The sequence below is a fragment of the Theobroma umbraticum genome, unplaced genomic scaffold (genome assembly GCF_002168275.2).
Source record: "Theobroma umbraticum cultivar Fairchild unplaced genomic scaffold, ASM216827v3 scaffold_89.0, whole genome shotgun sequence".
Classification (NCBI taxonomy): domain Eukaryota; kingdom Viridiplantae; phylum Streptophyta; class Magnoliopsida; order Malvales; family Malvaceae; genus Theobroma; species Theobroma umbraticum.
Window position 1 is genome coordinate 830,299 of NW_018397271.1, and position 418 is coordinate 830,716.

Consider the following 418-nt stretch of genomic DNA (forward strand, 5'->3'; position numbering starts at 1 on the left):
TTAGTAGCACCAAATATAATATCATCCACATAAATTTAAACTATAATTAAATCATTCAAGCCTTTCTTGATAAACAATGTTGCATCAATGCTTCCTCTAATATACCATTTTTCAACTAAAAATTTTGAGAGTCTTTCATACCAAGCTCTTAGAGCTTGTTTTAATCCATATAATGCCTATGTAGTTTGAAAACATAGTCTAATTTCTCAAAATCCTTAAATCTAGGAGGTTGTTCAACATAAACTTTTTCTTGAATAAAACCATTTTAAAAAGCACTTTTCACATCCATTTGAAAAAGTTTGAAGTTCATGAAACATGCAAATACAAGTAATAACCTTATTGCTTCTATTTTAACAATAGGAGCAAACATTTCATCATAGTCAATGCCCTTTTCTTGGTTATATCCTTGTGCCACTAA